The following is a 21,279-nucleotide window of genomic DNA, read 5'->3' on the forward strand; positions in this document are numbered from 1 at the left end:
CTGCTGCCCCGCGGCTCCGTGTCCACTCAGTGTCCTCATGGCGCAGGTGCCCAGCAGTATGGCTGTGACCAGGGGTAGCAACATGGGACATGGGAGAAGTATCCCAGCCAAGAGGCTCTGCAAAGCCTTCCCAGCAAACCGGAGCAAGGCCGAGGGCCGTAGGGAGAGCGCCGTGCTCATGATGTAGGTAGTTCAGTTTCCGCAAACTGTCCATCGACTGCAAATTACTTTGTTTCCATGGTTACAAAAGGACCATAAGCATTCTGAAATATGTTCTTGGTTTCATGTTTGCGAAATCTAAGCAACATTATATGAAAAATCACTGAATTCTGCCCGAGGCTCCAGGGGTGTTTTCCTCTCTGAAAGGAGTCCCTTCCGGGACTTGGGATTGAGTGACAGCCTTCAATCACGGTTATCCTGGTGGTAATAGGGAACTCCTCAGCCTGCCGGGAGCTGGGGCCCTCGACAGCCTCACGGCTCCACACACCAGTGTTCTAAGGATCACACGTGTGCAGATAGCAAAGCTTGCTGCACACACGCCAGGTGCTAACAAGCCCCAAACTTCTCACTCATACTTGTTAACCACATCTCTTCTCTCAGCCTCCACGGCGTTTCACACTCTGCCTTTGTATAGAGATGAACCAGGCATCCTGAGCGCCACAAAGATTCAACTCCTTCCGGGCAGAGGGGTGCATCTTTCCATCACGGGGTCCTCACTCGAGCTGGCATAGGATTTGCAGAGCGGGCGAGTCTACCGTTGATGATACTTTCTCAATATTCCCTTCACACCCCTCCAAAAACAAGAGTACTGCCAGCTTCTTACCGAGGTTGTAATGAGGAAAAATATTTTTCTCTTATTTGTCACTTTTTAACGTAATACTAGTGAAGAATGTGACTCTGCATGCACACTGTAAGCACCTACGGCGTGAACATTCTGCTCTCCAGTGACTGTATTCACAGGTCACAAAGACAAAACTTCTCCATAGTAGCCAAATAAATATATATATATATATATATATATATATATATATATTTTAACACGACTTCCACTCATCTGAAAGTCACAGATGTGGCTTTTCCTTCATAAAAAGATCCAAATGATCCACAAGCCAGGTTTAATAAACACGTTGGTCCAGGTGGGAAAATGACCCCTCAGTCTCCGTCCCCTCAAAGACCAGGGCAGCCAGGAAACTGCGCTCTCCAGTAAATGACAGCCGGCAGGATTCCCTAAGTAAGCAACCGGAAGATTCCCATCTCGCAGAGCGCGCCTTTCAAGAACAAAGAACAGACTACCCAACCGAGGACTGAGGCAGTAAAGCAACATATTTTCGGCCGGGTGTGGCGGCTAACGTTTGTAATCCAGCACTTTGGGAGGAGGTGGCAGGTGGATCACAAGGTCAGGCGATCGAGACCACCCTGGTTAACAGGGTGAAACCTCCGTCTCTACCAAAAATACAAAAATTAGCCAGGCTTGGTAGCGGGCACCTGTAGTCCCAGCTACTCGGAAGGCTGAGGCAGGAGAATGGAGTGAAGCAGGGAGGCAGAGTTTGCAGTGAGCCGAGATCACGCCACTGCACTCCAGCCTGGGCAAGAGAGCGAGACTTCGTCTCAAAAAAAAAAAAAAAAAAAAAAAAATTAAAAATGTGTCCTCATGTTTTGGCCTTTGAGACAAAGCCTCTTATTTAATCGAGTTCTGACTGAATTTGACTCACAGTACTCTGGCAGATTCTTCATTTTCTGGTGAGACAGACAAATGTCCCAGGGTGAGGGCAATGCCAGCCCTTTCCGGGTCAGCTTTTTGAGGAGTGATATCTGGCAGAACACAACCCAACACCATAGTAGGATCCCCCACCCAACCACTTAGACGCTTTCTGGTACTTACTCTGTCTGCTTGTTTCCCTTTCTTGAATTCAGCTGGGGGAAAAAAAAAACCCAAAAAATTCAAAACCAAAAACAAACAGCCCATGTGTTTTTGTGTCTGAAAAGCTAATACATCCACATCCAACTTTCTAAATGAGACCACGGCAGGTATGATGGTCACCGAACAGTGGCCACTGTTGACAAAATACAAAGTCTTCTGCAAACATGAACGAGTTTCTAGGAATACGAAAGTCAAGGGAATTTACTTCACATATTAAAGCTGTCAAGGGTGCTCATCAAAAATGTACTTAGAAGTTTTCCTTTAAAGTTATTTTTGAAGATTTTTAAGTTGCAATACTTAAAAGCCTCTGGGAAAAGAAAGGATACAGGTATCTGGAAGATTTATACTAAATGGTTTTCATGTCTTTTTGATAAAGTTAAATAAGATCAGCCTTGAAGTAATGGGTTCCACTACTCTGAGGCTGTGGATGGAATCCACAACCCCAAGAGACAATTGAATAAACAGCAAGGCTGCACACACAGGACACAGGTAGTGAGCCAGCCTGACTAGTTGTCAGCTTCTGGGTCAGTTCTAGCCAGTTCTGCCGAGGCCCCACTGGAGATGAAAACCTGCCCTTTAGAAGCCTTCAATCCCCACCTTTCAAAATCTAATCCTCTTCAACTGAGGCCCGAGTCCAAAAATCTACTGACATCTTAGCCCTCGTTAGGCCAGCTGTCCCCCAGCCTTTCTGGCACCAGGGATGGGTTTCATGGAAGACAATTTTTGGGGGGCTGGTTTTGAATTGCAACTCTTCCACCTCAGGTCAGGCATCGGATCCTCATAAGGAGCACCTCCGAGATCCCTCAAATACAGTTTACGATAGGGTCCCAGCGCCTAGGAGAACACACAGCTTATGATAGGGTGCCAGCGCCTAGGAGAACACACAGCTTATGATAGGGTCTCAGCGCCTAGGAAAACATGCGGCTTATGATAGGGCCCCAGCACCTAGGAAAACATGCGGCTTACGAACAGGTATTATACCTAGGAGAACAGGTATTACATGAGTTGGTAAAGCCAAAATCCACCCGATCTACCACTCCAAAACAAACATACACCACTGCCCAATATTGATGTGAGCCAAAAACATGGAAGTCCTGAGGGCCCACACTGACCACAGCCAGACATCACTTCTGCAAGAAGCAAGCACGCGCCTAGAGATCACCCGTGATGACCCAGGAGAGCAGTTTGAGCAGAGACAAACGTGAAGGAGAGGCACATGGGCCAGGATGCTGGGTGTGCCCATCTTTGTGACCTCACTGAGATTGCTGACCTCTGGCCCTTGGTGTCCGTCCTATGGATGAGGTAGCCCCCAAATCCCTGCCTCCCTTCAGCACTGACTGAGGTGGCTCTGAAGTCTCCCCAGGGCTGAGACTGCTTCCAAATCCTGTTAACTGCACACCCACATAAAAAACAATAAACAAAATATCAAGTATGCAGACAGGAAAAGAAAAGTATGGGAATCCCCCCTGATTCAACAGGCATTTAAAAAGTAACAGGAAAATTGTGATAGTCTTTAAACAACCACCAGCTATCACGTCCTGTTGAAATGTTTTAGCTAATCAGGAATATCTTTACCAAGCACCTGTGTGTTCAGGAAATCAGTTGACAGATTCCAAATAACCTCGGAGCCTGCGACTTGACCCCCACTCACGTGCATCACCTCTCCAGAGGAACGAGCCCTGGACACCATTCAAATGGTGAGGAACAGGAACAAGCGTAGCTTTCCCTCAACACCACAAAACAAGCTCGACCCCTAGAAGCCTGGAGAACAGCGACGTTTGTTTAGATGTTTTCCAACTGACCTTGTCAGAGCAAACGTTTCCATCCCACACTGCCCAGTGTTTTACTCTCCCTGGGATACCAGCAGCTGTCAACTCTCAACAAGCAGGAAACAGAGGCCAAGCTGACAGGAGGCCTCTCTCCATTCCCTACTGAATTCACTCAGGACACGGATGTTCCCAAACACACACGGCCCCGAGTATTCCACACCTGGAGAACATTCAAACAACAGACGCTGCAAAGACGTTCCCCTAAAGAGAAACTCAGTTTCTAACTTCCCTTAGGGAAAAATATGAGACCCAGAACTTTCCAGAAAATCAAGTGTGGGAGGAAGCCACTCACCTCTGGCACTTCCTAACCCTGCCTTCCCGCAGGTGCTCAGGAATGCCCCCGCGACAGCCCCGTCCACCCAGGATGACAGCAGGCCTCAGACAGCCAGCACCTGGGCAGCTGGAAAAGCAACCCCAGGGTGAAAATGCCATCCCAGGCACCACTTCCCGGAGCCCCTCAGCAAGAAAAACAGAGGCGAGGCAGAACCGAGGGCTGACTGGAGGCTGGGGAGCCACAGACCCGCACAGCTCAATCGTCGGACATGCTCTTCTGTGGACAGAGCCCAGGGAGAGGCCAGCACAGAGATCCTCGTGCCAGCTCCATGGGCCAGCGTCCTCCAGGGCTGCAAGTTTGTGATCACAGCTTCAGAATTTGGTTCCAGAATCTTCCGGAATCAAAGACACACCAAACTGTAAAACTGCCAGGACAGCAGGGCCCAGGAGCAGGCTCAGGGGAGGACCACGTAGAAACCCCACACACAGCACACACGTGTGCATGCTTACTCCACACATGCCACCCCTTCACCCAATACTATACACTCAAACGCATGTATGCACTCCATACACACCCTCAAATACCCTCACCAAATGTGATGCATGTACACACTCCACACACATCCTCAAATACATACGACACACATGAACATGCTCACTCCATCCACACCTGCTAAATACACTCACCACACATGCACAAACGTGACACACGTGCACACTCATTCCAGACATCACACCCCTCACCAAGTACACAGGTGCACACGCCCCCAAGTCCAGAACCTGCAGACTCCACAAGCTTTGGTTTCCCCCACTGTTTCTCTCAGCACATGAGATCCACACACAGGTGTCACTTACTGACATCTAACACCCGGGGAGGCCCTTAGACAGAACTGCAGTCACAAGTCGGCTTCATTCAGGCATTCATCACCAGCCTCCTGAAGCCACCTCCTGTCCCCACGGGGAGCGGGGGCCGAGACCGGAGACATCACTGGGCTTACAGATCCCCAAGGCTGGCAACCCAGAGAAATCAAGAGGGCTCGGCCACGGCCCTGGAGGGAGACGGGTACTGGCTCAGGTATGCGAAATAGGAGTCCTCATTTCCGTACAGTGTCACCTACGACAGCGTAAGGTGAAAGCCAGTGGTTTGGCATTCCTGGGATAGACAGTCCTGGAATTACAAGGGAAGCTTTTTACTCCTCCCCTCTGAACACATGAGGTCCATGGTCCCCTCACATCTAACACTGGGAATACGAATCAGTGACTCCTTCTCCACCTGAGGACCACCCAAGAGGATCCACACACCTGCTACAACAGTGGCACCGCACCTGGTCAGCAGGGGAGCAAAGCAAATCCCACCTTTATGACTAAAACTGGATTACCCCGACACTGGCAGCCTGCAGTGTGTATATCCTCAAGCCCCCACATCTGCACCACCTGCAAGAGGAACACAAGCCCTTAGTCCCAGGTTCTCAGGACGGCCTGTGAGGTGGATGCTGGCACCTTCTCATCTCCCAGTGGAGAGGAGAGAAGGCCAGGGTTAGGACTGGTGTATCAGGAGGGTCGGGGTTCAAACCCCATCTGCCTCACAAAGCACCCCTTGCCGTTCAAGTGACTTCTATCATCAGCCTTAAAATGTACCACAGTTACCAGCAATTCTGAGTGTTGTTCCTTAGGACGTCATAAGCAAACATTTTGTTAGAAATATTTTGCCAAATCTGCTTTCAAAATCCTATGTTATGAAATGACAAATGAAAATTTGAGCTATGAAATAAAGCACATAGTTAAATGAATCCCAAAATGACTATCGCGAAGGAAACTTTAACTTGAAGTGAAAAATATCCTCTAAATGACATCAGCCAGAATTATCTTCAATCATTACTGATCCCACATGCTTCATGAATTATACAACATCATCTCAGATATGAACTTAAAACCATTAGCTGAATGCACGTTTCAGCTCAACCAAAGTTCTGCTATAATAAGCAGCACAGGCATCTCTGGAGACGATTTTAATTGGGACTACAAACGATGCGCACGATTGTGGTAAGAGGTTTCATGCTGGCTGTTCTCCAAGGTGTGACACAGAGAAACACCACTAACCTCAAAGACACCTGCTGCTTTGTAATGAGATGAGAGACGATGTGGACGGACTACTGTAAATATTTGAAAAGGAGAAACAATGCAAGGAAAGAATCGTATCAGTTTCCCTTTACATTCTTAGAAAAAAACGATTTTTCTTTTCGGATGATTTAAAAAGACAATGACATTTCTGGATTTTTTTTTTAACTTTTCTTTCTGAGACAGGGTCTTGGCTCTGTCACCAAGATTGGAGTATAGTGGAGCAATCGCAGCTCACTGTAACCTTAAGTGATCTTCCCACCTCAGCCTCCAGAGTAACAGGGACCACAGGCACGCACCACCACACTCAGCTAATTTTTCTGTTATACAGATGGGGTCTTGCTATGTTGTCCAGGCTGGTATTGAACCTCTTGGCCTCAAGTGATCCTCCTGCCTTGACCTCCCAAAGATTTAGCCTAAGCGACCATGTGTTATCAGAAAATAGACATTAGAGCACATGCATTTCTATAAGATTTTCTACCTCTTTTCACTGGGGAAAAAGGTAACTTGCCTCCAAGGGTCGGAGACAAAGCTGTTACTGCAGACAAGAACGCTGTGCATTCCGGGAACCGCTACACCACGAGACACGGCCGTGCACCCTGGACGCAGGAGTAACAAACGAGGCTAGCACAGGCCGATGTTGGCCCTCTCCAGAAGCAGGCCTATCCTTCCTCCTCTCCTCAGCCCCCTCCTCTCCCTTCAGGCCTCAGTGGCTGCTGACAGGGGAGAGGCCACAACTAGAGAAGGCTCTCAACTCCACCAGGGACAGGAGCCCAGGACCCTGGGGACACAACTGCTGCCCTCTGTGCCCACCTCCTTCTGGTCCAGCCTTCTCAGGAGCCAGACGTGGCCACTTTGACGCCCTTTCCCTTCTGTGGCTCCTACAAAAACCAGTTCAGCGAGCCCAGGCTGCCTCACACTCCAGGGACACCCGGCACAGGCCCCCTTCATGACCTTATCCAAGCTCCAGGGGCCAGAAGGGTCTTGCAATGTTTCACTTTCCAGTTGAGCATCCCCAGCCTGAAATCCAAAGTGCTCCGAAGAGCGTTTCCTTCGAGTGTCATGAGGAAGTTCGGAATGTTTCAGGTTTCGGAGCATTTTGGAGTAGAGACTCTCAGCCTTAATTTGAACCTCTTCAAGGAAGCCACACACTGAAGCCCCCGATGTCCACCCTACACAATCCCAGCACACCCTCTAAAGTCCTCAGCAACAGATTTTCTTTCTTCAAAAATAACCACAAGTCACAAACTCACACGCAATCACAGAAGGGGGCTGTGGACACCCGCACAGACGATGAAATTTAACTGTCACATTTTTACCTGGGTAATTTAAAGTTATTTCTCAAAACACACCTGTTTTACTGAGTTGCATTTTAAGGTGAACACACACAAATCATTTCAGGGAAACCAACGTCACTTTGGGCTGCGTGTGGTTTCTTGACTCCCGTGAATAACTCAGCGTTCACCCTCACTTCTGGATAAGGGAGAAGATACAAAGAAATCTGTTAAAACAAAGACATGAAAACAAGTTTAAGAAGGGTTTGAAAGGTTCCTCCTGTCCCCCTTGGAGGGGAGAGGAGGACGCCTGGAAAGCTCACGGGGGACAGGAGCACGGCCTCCTCGGTGTGCCATGGACGCCGCCTCGCCAAGGGGAGAGGATGATGCCTGGAAGACTCACAGGGGTGGGAGCACAGCCTCCTCAGTGCTTTCTATATTCAGCAGCTTCAGAAATTCCCGTAGAAGCAGAACACATGAGAACTGAGACTGGAACATCCCAAAGAAAGGGGACGAGGGGTCAAAAAAAGCATTCGATCATTACCAAGGAGCGCGGGCATGAAGCCGCTTCAAAGACCATGTGAGAAGTCATTCATAGGCGTTTCAGAAAATAAGGGTAGCGCGAGATTGCTCGATCAGCTCAAACAGCCTGCCGTCCCTCAGGCCATGAAGTCTCTGAGTTGAGCCTCTCAGTGAGCAGAAGTCACTCGCATCTCTGCCAGAGAAAGTACTACAAGCCGACACAAAACCTCATGAAACCTGGGCTTCAGCCCGTCGACAACAGTGCGTCTGACATGGTACATCCCACCAGATGGTTAAAGACCCCAGGGGTTTATCAGACAACCTCAAAGGGCAGTGTCTGTCCAGCCCCCTTTCCAAGTTCTGGAGGATTTTTCCTGATGTACTATAAGCAGCATGCTCCAAAAGAGACGTAATTAACTGGCTGGGGGTCCTCTTAATTTTGAAATTAGAAACACACTTGGCCAGGCACGGTGGCTCATGCCTGTGATCTCAGTACTTTGGGAGGCTGAGGCAGCTGGACTGCTTAAGTCCAGGAGTTCGAGTCCAGCCTGGGCAACATTGCAAACTTCCATCTCTACAAAAAATACAAAAATAAGTCAGGCATGGGGACATGTGGGACATGTGCCTGTGGGTCCTGGCTACTCAGGAGACTGAGGCAGGAAGATCCCTTGAGCCTGGGAGGTTGAGGCTGTAGTAAGCTGTGCTCACACCACTGCCTGGGCAACAAAAAGGTTTTTTTTGCCTGTCTCAATAAAACCAAAGAGAAAAAGAATTATATACCTGACTAGGCCAAAATAAAAGAGGCCTTGTGGAACCACCTGAAACACAGCTGCAAATTCTGGCAGGGCCTCCCCTGGCTTGATTTGTGGTGAGTGTAGGACCACTCTGAAGGATAGGACCCCAGGAACCTTCCGAGACTAGACCTTACAGTACAACTTCCCTTCGCTGGATGGAACACTGGCCTTGGAGCCTAGGACACCCTGGGGCAGTGCCACCATCCTGAGGCCACCATGGCACAAGGAGGCCCTACCATCATGAAGCCTGGGACGTCCGTCAGAGCAGTGCCACCCATCTGAGGTCGCCATGCCAGGGGAGCCTGGACATCATGAAGCCTGGGACATCCTGAGGCAGTGCCACGAACCCGAGACTGCTGTGACACAAGGGGGCCCTGGTGCCACTGAGAGGCTGCACAGCAGGTCCAAGGCCAGGCCAGGAGTGAAGAGGCTCCACATCCTTTCCATCCCTCCAGCTGAGTCCACAGACGTCTTGGAGCAGAAATGCATCACCCTCAATGTCCACGGGTAAGTTTTTGGCCACAGAATCTGGAAGCATAAAAGATGGTTCTGGGCTGGTTGGTTGTCGACTCGGACCTGTCCTCTTTCCACACAAAACCTGGCTCACACCAAGCAGCGTCTAAGTCCTGGAAGACCTGCTAAACACAAGTGCAGTTACAAAGCAGAGAAACTGGAGGGGGCCGGGCTGTGCTCCAGTGGCACCAGCGTTTCTCAGGAAGACCCCGGGCATTACAGGGTCCAGGACAAGGGCTTCTTGGGATCCAGGACATGGAACAAGAACCCATTCCCCGGTCCTGTTGAATGTGAATTGGCTAAGGGCCGATTCCCTCCCTCGGAGGACTGAGCACTGCCCCACAACACATACCAAGGTAATAACAAGCCCGTTACCAGCAGGAGGCTGGTGATGAAGACGTGAGGACCAGATGAGCACAAGGGATCCTGACAGATCATCCCTGGCACTGAGCAAGGGGCGGACAGCACCCCCTGTTCCTGATGCATCAGCCCTGGCACTGAGCGAGGGGTGGCAGCATGGCCTGTGCCCCTGCAGATGCAGAGGGATGTGAGGGGGGCGCAGGCTGGGCTTGGAGGCTGACTCAACCACCTGCGCTTGCACTTCCGTTCCTCATGGCAGGGAGGCGAGGCACAGGCAGCATTAGGGCTCACCTTGCCCCCGGGCTGCACTTTTTCCTGCTTATGAGTCGTGCTCGCTTTACATGGACAGGCAGAGCTATAATAAAGGTTCCCTGATTATTTCGCTGCCTACATAAAGGGCTTTCAGAATTCACTTCCATCCTTAGGAAAGGGGGCCAACACCAGCCTGTCTCCCTTAAGATGCAATGTCTTATATGGGGAAAAAAAATCAAGAGAAATCAAATAAAGGCCATAAAATACATCAGTTTCAACATGAAAATTTAATAGTACGCTTTAAATTGAAGATGAGTTAATTCACATTTCCAAACCTCTGAAAGCACGGTTATTGGGAGGGAGTGGTTTGCAACACACAAAGGCAGCTCCGTAGAAGGGCCCAGGCTGGATGAGGGCTCAAACACCAGAGCAAGGAGAAAGTCTGAATAAACTTTCTCCTGCCCTGCTGCTGTCTTCTTCCAAAACACACTGGTTATCTGTCAGTTTAGAACAAGGCCTAGGGAGGTGGGAGGCAGGCCTGGGAGGGTCACCTAGCAACCAAGCTCCTCACCCACACAACCCCACCAGGCTGAGCTGAGCAGTACACACAAACATGACTAATTCTCCCCAAAAAGAAGACGGAAGGCAGCACACTGCCACGCCAGGCGCCCTGCAGGTGAGAAGACTGAGGGGGGCCAGAGGTACCTTCAATCTTGCTTGCATGGTGGAGGGAGGGGAATAATGCCACTCACTTGAGTGTTGCACAATTCTTTCTAGCACTGAGTGGCAGAAAACAAAAATTATAGATGCTTCCTCAGAGAAATGTTTCTGAAGAACTGAACATAAATTATGTTCAGGAAATAGCATTATGAATGCCTCAAGTGCTTCTGTTTTTAATAATCCCAGAGTAATTCTATAAACCCGGGAATCAGTCTCACCCAACTCCAGGATCACGGCCCAGGTGACGTGGGCACGCACATCCTGAAGCTCCAATGATTAACTAAAGTGGGGCAAGCGAAAATGATCCTGGGTATTATTTACACGGACACAGGAAGGTGGCTGAGCCCCAAACCCCTAAACCAGGAAGACCAGCATCCTTCAGGGGCCTCACCTCTGTCCTTTCCCAGCCTCTGGGAACCACCACTCTGCTCTCTACTGACACAAACGCTGCTCCACGATACAACCATCTGACCTGGCTGGGATCCAAGTACCCAAGTGCAGGATTGTACATCAGACCAGTGAAGCCAGGAGTACAGCCACTGAACGGCAGTTTTCCATCCCACGGAAACCGGCCTTGCTAGGGGCTTCCTTGGGGACCACCGACCTCACGCCACCACCCCTCAACTACTTCAACTAACTTACATCATGGCAGAGGCCTTTCCAGACAGACCAGCCCTGCCCGAGTCCTGCTTCATGGCAAACCCTCCAGGCAAACGTCCTTGGCCTCCCCTCCGGGAGGCTGTGCTTGGAAGGTGCCCTCATTTACTTCTGTGGCTCTGAGACTTTTAACTAGAGCCCAACACACCTCTTCCTGTTCACATAGTATTGAGTTAACAGATTTTTATGAGTCAATTTTCACTGGGAAAAACACCGTTTCAGGAACCCCAATGACCACAAAGAAAATGTTTTTACCTCCCCTTACGTGACGTTGGCAATGCCAGGTCCAGAAACGTTCTGGATCTCAGATAATGGCATATCCACTCATGGCAAGTCTTGGTCTTGTTTCACAAGCTATCAAATGCTGCCCAGAAGCAGGAAAAAACCCCACAACGTGGCAGGGAGGGGCGATCAGCGTGAGCTCTAAGGCCAGACCACCCAGGTCTGCTGACAGCGTGGCGAGGGGCAAACAGTGCAGGATCTAAGGCCAGACCACCCGGGTCCCGCTGACAATGTGGCTTCAGGAGTTTCCTAAACCCTCTCCTCTCCAAGTTTCATGTCAGAAAAATGTGGTGATAACCGTGTCCACCTCGTGGGATGACGGGAACACACACAGTAACAGTGTCAGCAGGTGTCTTGCTGGGCACCTGGTGAGGCCACACTGCTGTAGGTTGCCCCACGTGAAATCCAACTCGTTATATATGTATGTATGTATGTATGTATGTATATATATATATATACACACACACATGTATATGTATATACCCCAAACCTACAACCCTATAAAGGTCATTAATCCTAGTTATCCTCAAGGCATTGAGGGATCGATAATGAGCCATCCCCCTGCTGCTGACCTGCCTCAGCCCCACCCTCCAGAAACCCCGCATCCACACCAGCTACACAGGATGAGGCCAGGGAAGGAGCAAGACTGTGTCTTGAGAACTTAAACTCTGGGAGCTGAGTTAAATCAGTGCCGCTCAAATCTTGTCACCAACTATCTTGTTAAATTGGGAGATTCCATCTCTGGGGATCTTGAGGGAACCTGAGGCTCTGCATTGAGTGGGGTGAGCACTCGTGCTGGAATGAGATGGCAGGGAAAGCAACCGAATCTGGGGTCGCAGCTGCCTGAGGCTTGGGTCCCACCGGGAAAGTGGCACCAGGGCCCTCAAGACAGTGGCGGAGGTCCCAGGAGGCAAGTCCCTGTGCAGAGACTCATGGACCAAAAGCTTGCTCCAGGGCCAGGAAGGGCTGCTGCGCTGACAGCCATGAGGCAGGCAGCCTTCGAGCTCCTCCAGCTGCCATCCTGCAGGCAGGGAGGACAGTGCCCAGACCACCCCGGGGCTCCCCCAGCCTTCCAGGCTGGTACTCTTACTCCAGCCACTGACAAGAGTTCCTATGTTCCATGCTAGGTTGAAACAGTGCCCCAGGCCTTGGGGCACATGCACCCTCCTGCAGGGCCACTCCTACCCAACACCTGGGGATGGTTATTCCCACACATCCCCAACTCACAGCAAAACTTAAAAATGAAAGTCGGAAGATACAGCCAGAAAACCAATGCTCAAGAAGCAACTCCAGAGTGACTCTTCCTAGAGCTATTGCTCCTGAACATCTTTAAAAACATTTCCAGGGTGACTTCCTAGAGCTATTTCTGTTGAAAATCTTTAAAATTCTTCATTTCAAAATTAGCTTTTATTACACTGTCTTCCCTATTCTACCAAGACTCTAGAAAACAAAACCATTACAAATTCCAATTCTATCTTATAGCAAGTTCGAAATACACATGCTTCCTCAAAGGATTCTCCGTGTTTCCTTGGCGATATCCTTTCCATGCCCCATGCTACTGCCTGCAACAGGGAAGGCTTTTCCAACCCAACCCAACCCATCCCAACCCAACCCAACCCAACCCAACCCAACCCAAGGGCCCTGAGACAGGCCCCTAACGAATCGTCTACAAACTCCTGAGACAGGCTTGCCCTAACGAATTGTCTGCAAACTCCATCTTCCATTAAAAACAGTACTGAAAATGAGCATATTACCGCTTTTTAAAAATTACTGTAAAGCGGACAGTGTTCAGTTCTGTGAATTTCGGCACAAATATTCCCATAATCATCATCACACAAGCAGAACAGTCCAGCAGCCCCAAACCCACTCACGGGGCCTCATAAGCATACCGTCCCATTCCCAGCAACCACCGTCTCTGTGTTCTCCCATCCTCCGAGTCTGTCTTTTGCGAGTGTTGTGGCAAAACACTCGCAAAATCACGATTTCCTGGGCATCGTGCTTGGAGGTGCACCCAGGGTGTCCTGTGATCAACAGCCAGGCCTCAGGGTTGCTGGATGTTTATTATTCCACGTATGGCTGTAGCACATTGTAACCTGTTTTGGGCAACTATAGACAGCGCTATTAACATCTGGGCACAATTTTTCTTAAACATCAGCTTCTGTTTCTCTAGGGTAAATACCCAGGAGTGGGGTCACCGGGCCCCACGTTTGTGTGAGTTCAGTTTTATACGAAACCGCCAAGTTGTCTGCACCCTGCTGAACCCCAGCATCGCACAGGAGTCTCGACTGCCTGTCCTCAACAGCACCTGGGGCTGTCGGAAGACCTTAGTCAGGCGCTCCAAGCAGGGGTGTGAACAAATTCGCTGCGGCTTTGGTGCACATCTCGGTGCAACCAGTCACGCTGAAGGTCATTTCAGATGCTTTCAGGCCATCCTCCCATCCTTCTCAGTGAAGCATCTGTTCAGGTCTCTTCCCGCTTTTAAGTCAGGTGGTTTGTTCTCTGTCATGAGCCGTGGGAGTCCTGTGCATTCTGGATATGAGTCCTTTGCCGGCTGCATGGTTCATAGACATCTTCTCCCCATCTATCGAAAATGTGTCTCTTCAATTCCCTAGGGGTGTCTTTTATATTAGAAGTTTAATTTTGATGAGTCTTACTCACTTGTTTTCTTCCTTGATTATGGATCATGGTATCATGGCTAAGAGCTCTCACCCTAGGTCTTGACAATTTCCATTTCTTCTACAGGTTTTGTAGTTTGGTATTTTACATTCAGGGCTATGGTCCACCTTAATTTTCATACAGGAATTTCTCCCTGTTTTCACTCTTTTGCATACAGCTGTCCCATAATTCCAGCACCATTTGTTGAAAAGACTCAAATTCTACTGAACTGCTTTTGCATCTTTGGGTCTGTTCTGGACTCCACTCTGTCAGCTGACCCGTGTGTCCATCCTGAGCATAATTTATGACTTTAGTGGCCGTCTCTGTGAAAAAAGTAATTCTGTCTGGAAACAAAAACCACATTAGAAATGCTCTAAATAAGATTCTTCCTCTTGTCAGGAGAGCAAAGCCACCTCCCCAAGCAGAGGTGAGGCCTCAACAGCTCCCAGACACAACCTTAACACACAATGGAGAAGGCAATTCATTTCAAGGTAGTTACCAAGGGCCACAACGTGAGACCAGCATAGCCGTGAAAACTGCAATAATTTCACAATAGAATGAAATTCATAAAGAACTGCTGAGAAGCGTGTGATAAGTTACATAAATCACTGTTCCTTAAATTCTGACGGTTGACTAGAACAGAAATAGCTTCACGGTACAGTTCAAAGAAGAGAAAGGTAGGTAGGGGTGGTTTCCACACCACACAGGGCCTGCAGGAAAGGGACACTCTTCCTCTAAACAGGAGGTCCCGGGAGTGATATGATAAACCATGGTGAGAGGCACGGAACTGTGCAAGCCAGAGTCGCGGCCTTTGCCCCACCACGGAGCCTGTGTCCATGAACGACGAGGCTCGAATGTCAGGCTGAGGCAACCGAGGCAGTTATCAGGGGACAAGAAAACGAGCGCACGGTGGAGGCAAAGGTCTGAAATTGAGCAGCAACTTCGAGTCAAGTGGGACAAACTGACTCAAAATACAGGTTCCAAAAACCACCACAGCGAGCTGTTCCTCGGCTCTGGAAAGGCTAAGTGACTAATGCCCACACTGAGCATCTGCTCCCAGAGACGACCCTGGTGACCTAAGGCCCAGCTCCTCCAAGCCCGCGCCGAACCTCATCGAGGAACTTTGCTGGCATCTTATGGTACATTGACATGTTCCCTTAAAATCTGGTATTTCATCAACAATGCAGGCGCCAGCTTTGACTCATTCACATTTCGATTAAACAAGATAATTTACACCCTGGCCATCCCAGGTAAGAGGTTTACTACAATCTTTAAACAGAGCCAGAGGCTACAGTCTGCTCCTACACAACACCATGTCTCTACAAGTTCGATGGGTTTTTACTTTCCATGTCTTCACTTGCCTAGTGCTAGAAAGCAGATTAAAAACAGAAGGAACCCAGAAACACTCTTGAATGAGGCTCAAATATCTTGCAGTCATCATCGTGATGAGATGTTTATTAAACAGAAATGTTCTCCCCTGTAGAAAGCAGCACACATCAACACACACTGGTAACTGTCGCCAGCGTTCCAGATCATCTTCCCTTCCATGGCCACAGTGCAGAGCAATGAACCACGCACACCTGCAGACCCACAGAAAGCGGGGTGACACGGCCGATTCTTGTAGCGAGCAGACCAGGGTGCACTCAAAGTGCATCTCTTTCCAGAGGGCCGCCACGGAAAGTTACACATTTATTCCACGAGTTAATGGCGCTGCACCAAACATTTCTGTAAGATTCTCTGAGCAAGCTTTTCCTTCTGCCTAAAATGTCCTGACACAAACTGAAAAAGTTCTTGGAGCTGCCAAAGACTTCAGTATCCCCTTAACTATTGTCATGCACATCCGTGTGAAGAGACCACCAAACAGGCTTTGTGAGCACAACATGGCTGTTTATTTCACCTGGGTGCAGGCGCGCTGAGTCTGAAAAGAGTCAGCGAAGGGAGGTAAGTGTGGGGCCGTTTTATAGGATTTGGATAGGTAAAGGAAAATTACAGTCAAAGGGGGGTTGTTCTCTGGCAGGCAGGAGTGGGGGTCACAAGGAGCTCAGTGGGGGAGCTTTTTGAACCAGGATGAGCCAGGAAAAGGAATTTCACAAAAAAAAACAAAACAAAACAAAAAAAACCATCGCTTAAGCAAGGACCGGCCATTTTCACTTATTTCTGGTAGAACGTTATCAGTTAAGTCCAGGCAGGGCATTTGCACTTTTGTGATTCTTCAGTTACTTCAGGCCATCTGGGCATATATATGTACAAGTCACAGGGGACGCGATGGCTTGGCTTGGGCTCAGAGGCCTGACAACTATAGTCTTTACTTTTAAGGTGTGGGGTAAGATCATATAATCCTCAACTAAGCTCCTGAAGCTGTGTGTGGCATCCAGCAACAGCACGTTCCATTCCTGGATTACATTTGACTCAAGAGTCCACAGTGAGAACGATTTCTGGTGAATGAAACACCAGGCAGGAGAGCAATTCCGCTGGGCACCTCTTCACACACAGCCCAGGAGCTGGGGGGAAAGGAAGAGGCCCACGCGCGTCCACCGTGCTCACGCCCCCTTGGAATGCGCCCCACTCCTAGAGACCCAGACCCAAGGGAAATCTGACGTGAAAAGGGACAAACCCTCACTTTGGCAGAGGGACAGGGACTCGAGGCCACAACTTGACCTCAGAGCAACACAAGTGCAGACACAGCACCCCAGGACACCCTCTCCACCCAAATTCAAGGAGGAAAACCAACGCCCTGCCCCCTTGCGGAAACCCTCGGCTGCTGGAGCAGATGCCTGCCGGCATGTGCAGCCTCTCCCAACCCACATTCCTGGCTCACCAAATGTGCCTCAGCCCTGGCACTGCTCGCCACACCCACAGGTGTGCCAGGAGGGGCAGGTCCTAAGGTCTCCATTGCACCAAAGCCTGCAAGGCAAAGGGGCCGTTCCCTCCAGCAGGAGTCCAGAAGCACACACTGCACCAGCGTCACAGCGTGAGAATTCTCCCCTGGGTCTCCGAGTCTCCAATCTGTTGCCCGCCAGGGTCTTCTGCCAACGGCAAGGCCCAAGCTGGGCGGCACATTTGGTTCTCACCATTTCCCTTGTCAAGATCAATACTGCAAACATATCCAGTTCATCCTGTCACTAAAAATCAAATAATCCCCCATCTCCATCACAGATGACGCAGTCAGGTTTCCGTTACCGGGGTGTTTTTTTTTTTCTATTTTGAGATGAACGTTTCTGAACGGGTGGAGTGCAGTGGCGCAATCTCGGCTCACTGCAACCTCTGCCTCCCGGGTACAAGTGATTCTCCTGCCTCAGCCTCCCAAGTAGCTGGGATTACAGGTGCCTGTCACCATGCATGCCTGGCTAATTTTCATATTTTCAGTAGAGACGTGGTTTCACCATGTTGACCAGGCTGGTCTGGAACTCCTAACCTCAGGGGATCCACCTGCCTCCTCCTCTCAAAATGCTGGAATTACAGGCTTATGCCAACACGCACAACCATTACTGGTGTAATTTCTAAGCCACTCTCTCACACCCACTCCTTTTTTTTTTTTAAAGAACCATCTTTATGGCTATATTTTTTCCAAGAGAATCAGTTATCCGTTTGAAGTACAAATAAGACATTGTGTTTAAAAACCAAAAATGCCAATTTGCACACAAGTCTCCAAATACCCAGTTGATTTGAGCCTTCAGAATAAGATCAAGCTGTTGGCTGAATACAACTTCCCTTTCCATCTGTCTGCCTGTGAGTTAGACACAAGGACGAAGCCACGAGCTAGGGACATAAAGGCAGGAACCACCAAGGTAGCCCAGACTCTAAATAAAAGCTCGAAGGACCAACACAAAGGTACCACACCCTGCACGCCCTCCTCTCCTTCCTTTTCAGAATTTCCAGAGGATGAAACAGGGACCTCCTCAGATGTCCCACGGTGCAGGCGGCCAGAGGGGAAGGCGGCGGCAGCCTGAATGAGGTGACCGGGAAATCACATTCCACAAACAGAAATTCTCCATGTGCTTTAAATCCTCTGTCTCTGAAGAACTATGCCAGTCTAACAGTCGCTAGAAAACCGCATTCAAGTGTCATTTCCCATTTCAAGCAAAGAAAACAGTGGTGGGGCATGAGGGAAAAACATAGCCATGTGTTCTGGGGTATTAAATTTTTTTCTGTTATAAATATATAATTTTACATTATCAGTTTTCTGTATAATTGATATGCTTCCTAATTAGCAGACATAGTAAAAAAAAGTGAATTCCATGTGTAAGATCAGAGGACCCGTTCACATGGCTTCAGGTTCTGCTACTGTGTTTCAACTTAAGAAAATGGTTCTGTGCATTGGTAACAAGGCCTGAGAGTCTGTGTGAGAGTCTGTGTGGCTGTAATCAGGGTTCATGTTGGCTCCATAGCAGAGGATGTTACCCTGTTACATTATCTTCTACAAAAAATTCTGAAACAATGAAGGCTGAATAGACACACACACCCTCCCAAAATAATCCAAATGTCCACCGATATGAAAAACAGACGAATTACGGTTTCCATCATGGAATATTCCTCAGCAGTGAAAACAAAGTATAGCCACAGGTTCCAACCAGGATGAAGAAAACATTTTAAACACGTTTAAAGTGAAGCGACTAGGTGGAATTCCTCGATTACAGGCATCTGCTCCAAAAGGGTACTGTTCTGAATCCTGTGATGTAGAATGAGAGTTAGCAACCCTGTTTCTGGGCACATCTAGAAAAAAGCAAAATAATGACTACACAATTTTAAATTCTTTGTAAATTATAACTATTACTATGAAAATTCTAAAAATGTGAAAATCTTCCCAACTGTTATTGGACAAGCTTCAAAATAAATACCCTGGCATTGCTTGCCACAGCCACAGGTGTGCCAAAATAAATGAAAATATAGCCCAAGTGAGTAGAATCGAAACCTGAAGACGTACGAGCCGTCCCTGTCTCACTATACATCGTGGAGAAATTTAAGAGCAGGTAGTGACACTGCAATGCAAGGCTCAAACCAACTGGGTATTTGGAAACTTCTATGTAAATTGGCATTTTCAGTTTTTAAACACGGTGTTATTTGTACTTCAAACAGATAACTGTTTGATTTCCTTGGAAAAAACATAGCCATAAACCTGGTCTTAAAAAAAAAATACGGGAGTGGGTATGAGAGAGAGTAGCTTAGAAATTTTAAAAGTGTCGGCAGGGAGCAGTGGCTCATGCCTGTAATCCCAGCACTTTGAGAGGCAGGCCCCACGAGGCCTTTGAGGACAGCGGTCTCCTCTGCTGCCTTCCTGCTGGACTGACCCTACGATATTCACTGGGTTTCCACCCTTGTCTCATTCAACATCCCAAGGGTGGTCTTCATCCTCGTCTGGGGCTCAGCTCTGCCCCAATTTCCTAAATCTCTGCCTTCAGAGCCTGAAAACACCCACGCCCAGGGTCACCCTAAGTCCACGTTTACCCCAGAGAGTCCCAATTTTATGTTTTCCCAGCATCGCCTTAGTGATAATTTATCCTGTAAATTCCAACTGCCTTCACACCTCACCTTTGCTGTCTCCCAGCAGACCCCACTCAGATGCACATGCCCCAGACCCCACACCCAGGTCTGCGCATGCTGCCCTGCTCTGCCCATGTGGGGACCACCTCTCTTTCTTGAGGAATCAGCTGGCGATCATCATCTTGTGGAGGGCTGCCCTGACTTCCAACTCTCTCCAGCAAAGGCAGAAGCCATTCTCGGTACTTCCCCAAAACTCAGACCAAGTATGAATATGGCCCAGATGCTAGCTGTGCCTGGGATGCCATGGGCAGGGTCCCCAGATGCTCTGCACGTGGCCCGGGGCACCGCCTGAACACAGCAAGTGCTGAAGAAATAAAACTGACATGCGCTGACCTCTGATAGGGCCTCCTTCACCATCCACATCTGTCTCCCCTCTGAACAGTAAAATCCACAAGACACGGAGGGCTTGTGTCACTCATCTTCAAACTCCCAGGGTCACCCTGGCAGGTAAAGGGGACTCAAATGTCTTCTGAAGGAAGCAGCTGGTTAGCTGCCGAGTTAAAGGGCCTCTGAAATTCAGAGCTCTGCATAGGAGTCCAGCACACTTTATTATGAATGACTCCAACCACGGCAGAAGTGGCCGTGGAACCAGTGCTGACCAATTCAGGGTTTGTTCACTGTTTCTCAGTTCATTATCACAACTCATGCTCACAGAGCAGCCGCGCACAGATCCTCAGACGTCTACACAGAGTGGGACGATGGCGCCAAGTCACGTGAACGTCCTGTTGCAGACTGGGAGACACCGGTCAGACACGGAGCCAGGCAGAGCACAGACCTCGCGTTAAATCGGCTCCTTGTAAACAGCACTCCCGGCCAGGCCCTTTCCTATCTGCACAGCTTCTACAAATTCAACTCTCGCACCTGACACCTAAGAATACTGCACACCCCCATGTGAACCCCCCATTTACCTCCCAAAATGACCCGGCATGACCGAGGACAAAAAATTTCAACATAAGGGAACCGGAGGGTATGTGGGACTTTCTCGAGTCCCTGCTGCCTCCTGATGGGAGGGCCCAGTGCTTCACACCCCTAGTGAAGGGCAGGTCTCTTCGGCCCCCCAGCTTTGACCTGGAGCTTAAATCAGCATTAACTAAATTTCACTTTCCAGGACCAACTTCAAAGGCCTGCAAAGCCAGAGAAGGGAGAGGAGATGGAACACGCCCCTCAACCTCAGACCTGCTGCAAGCACGCACTTCTCAGATGCGTCCCAAGGTGCACAGCGTGTCCGTTGGCTGTTTCACATCCACCGACCTGCAGGTCTTCTATGTGGCATCAGCCTCCTGGGCACTGGAAACAAGAGGAATAATAGCAAGTCCCCTCTGCAGCAAAGCTGAGGCAAAGGGACCCAACGCAATGGAACTGGCCTTTTTCTGACAGTCTCAAAACAGAAGGAAAATACTGCACAGCCAACTTCCCCTCACGCAGGTTTATTTACCTGTGACTCAGAGGCCATGACAGACAACTTCAGGTTCTTACCGATTCCTATTTTCCCCATCCAGGAAGCCTTTGTTTTTAATATCGTACGAACTTGCCATTTTGTACGCCAAAAACAGCAAATATTGGCAGTT

At 49.2% G+C, this 21,279-nt stretch overlaps 1 long non-coding RNA gene across 3 annotated transcripts in view; it reads right to left on the reverse strand.

The window, feature by feature from the left end:
• LOC141409996 (uncharacterized) overlaps positions 1-21,279 on the reverse strand; it is a 70,305-nt gene that overhangs the window by 22,602 nt on the left and 26,424 nt on the right. Inside the window, exon 1 of one of the 3 annotated variants that reach the window (XR_012433178.1) lies at positions 7,494-7,620. The exons of the other annotated variants lie outside the window; for them this stretch is intronic. This is a non-coding gene — a long non-coding RNA (uncharacterized lncRNA). Of the gene's footprint in view, positions 1-7,493; positions 7,621-21,279 lie in introns of those variants that run through there. 3 annotated transcript variants of the gene reach the window in all.

This window comes from Macaca fascicularis, chromosome 3, assembly GCF_037993035.2.
Source record: "Macaca fascicularis isolate 582-1 chromosome 3, T2T-MFA8v1.1".
NCBI classification, from domain to species: Eukaryota; Metazoa; Chordata; class Mammalia; order Primates; family Cercopithecidae; genus Macaca; species Macaca fascicularis.